This window comes from Triplophysa rosa, unplaced genomic scaffold, assembly GCF_024868665.1.
Source record: "Triplophysa rosa unplaced genomic scaffold, Trosa_1v2 scaffold856, whole genome shotgun sequence".
Taxonomy (NCBI): domain Eukaryota; kingdom Metazoa; phylum Chordata; class Actinopteri; order Cypriniformes; family Nemacheilidae; genus Triplophysa; species Triplophysa rosa.
The window spans coordinates 1-2082 of record NW_026634867.1 but is presented as its reverse complement, the minus strand read 5'-3'; the positions used below and the strand labels follow the sequence as shown (position 1 = coordinate 2082).

Below are 2082 nucleotides of genomic sequence, written 5' to 3'. Positions count from 1 at the left end.
TACTCAAAACATGACTGGTTGTGCCATTGTCTATTTAATGGTCCATTATGTGTCTAAGTTCAATGGCAATTAAAGAAATTTAAAGTTTGTAAAGTAAATTGTCTTCCAGACCGCCCTGTCAATTTAGACCACAGACGTTTGCGATTACTTGATTGGGCGCTAAAAAAACCATACAAAAGCCAGTCAGATTTTCAATTGTATGCCAGGTACCAATTCTTGTTATAAATGTGTGTACGTTTAAATTGTTAAGATGCAAAGATTTTCAGTCAAACAAAGCGCCTCCTGCAGGAGGAAAAGTTTGTGTTCTTTAACAGCACTCACCGCCCAATGAGCTCAGCCCACTGCTGAGGGTGCGAGAGCAGCGCGTGCTGTTCATCTTCAGTAGAGCTCGAGTGTAGTGAATCATACTGACGGACTCATCTAACTCGATGGATTACGAACTCGTAATTATTTAGTTAACAATAACATTACTGATCTTTATACCACACTGATCACTTTTCAGCGTCATATTCTGATGAGCTACTACTACTTAACAAATGACATACGAACTGTTTCGTTACATCGCTACAAGTGCCATGATTTGTGCATTTAATATTTACAACGCCAAATAGATTCGGAGTTATTTTTTAACCTGCTTTCGATGCTTGAAACTCCTTTTAAAACAATGGACTTGGCATGCTGTAAAGTCCTACTTATCATGACTCTCCTGAGCGTTTTACAGGTAAGACTCATTCTTTTAAAAGCAAAACAAGTTTTCATATGTTTGTCATAAAGAGGTGGGATGCTTTATTTCTTACAGGTTCGTAGTAACACGGTTTCGCCATCCAAACATCCAGGTAAAATCTTTTTTTCTTTATTCAAGTTTTCTTTTTTAGAATTTGTAGAACAACAAATTGTTAAAATTCAACCAAACTATTATTAGTTCTGTTTAGTCAACACACATAAACAATGTATATACATTGTACAATGTAGCGCGGGTTTTAATTCTTTATATTTATTCATTTATATTGTTTCTGTTTTTGTATATTCTTTCATCATGAATTGGATTGAGTTGGCTATGTTGTCGCAGAATATGTAGGCTACTGTAAATCCTGAATGTAGCCTATACTTATTTCGGTATTCATCTTGTAGCCTAAATATAGTAAACAATAATCACACTTTGTACTAAAATACGCAAGTGGCCGAAAATGGGCTTTAAATTAGTTTAGTTTTGATATTTAGGTTTATATTTATTTGTTTATGAAGACGACAGACGGAACTTTAGTGTAGACTAACGATCGTTCTGGTAAAGTTTTCTTCACTGTCAACAAATGTAGACCAACACCCTCTTCATTTACACAAAATCTGCTTTAAATCATCAATTTATTATGCATGAAAATAACAGATTAGACTGAATGACGAAAACAAACAAACCTTTCCTGTGAGATCTAATATAAAATGTACATAAACACCTTTCATGTTGATCACTCACGTTGGCTTTGGAGATTAATGTAATGATCCAAATGGCTGATGGACAATAATGTGGGAGTATTAAGATTTTAAATTATAATAGCTATTCTGAATATGAGTAGAAAGTGCAAGATTATGCCTATATTTTATCTAAATGGAAAGGAAAAGTTACAAAAAAATGTGTAATTAATAATAATAATAATAATAACAATAACGAAATGAATAATATAATCTTAACAAAAGTTTGATAGTTAATCCATATTACACCAGTGAAGAGTCTGAATGGAAACTGATCGCACTGTATTGTAGTTTCATTGAACAGATGGACTACAAACCATAACACTTTGTATTTGTGTGTATATTGTGATTTTTGTGTGTGTAGTGAACCAGGCCTGGAGGTGTTGGCGACCGCTTCACACTACTGGCCTCTGGATTCAGTGGAGGGGATCTATGGTCTATCAGACCAAATTGGGAACAGAACAGGTCATGTTAATGGGACTAACATAAGTATGTGAACATGCTGTTGTGTCACACCTGCTCTTTCTTTCTTTCTTTCTTTCTTTCTTTCTTTCTTTCTTTCTTTCTTTCTTTCTTTCTTTCTTTCTTTCTTTCTTTCTTTCTTTCTTTCTTTCT

At 34.1% G+C, this 2082-nt stretch overlaps 1 long non-coding RNA gene across 1 annotated transcript; it reads left to right on the top strand.

Annotated features, from left to right (window-relative positions):
- The first annotated feature begins 360 nt into the window (after positions 1 to 360).
- On the top strand, positions 361 to 2011 carry LOC130551265 (uncharacterized). Its single transcript, XR_008962567.1, has 3 exons — positions 361 to 721; positions 800 to 836; positions 1840 to 2011. It is a non-coding gene; the product is annotated as an uncharacterized LOC130551265 (long non-coding RNA).
- The last annotated feature ends 71 nt before the right edge of the window (positions 2012 to 2082 follow it).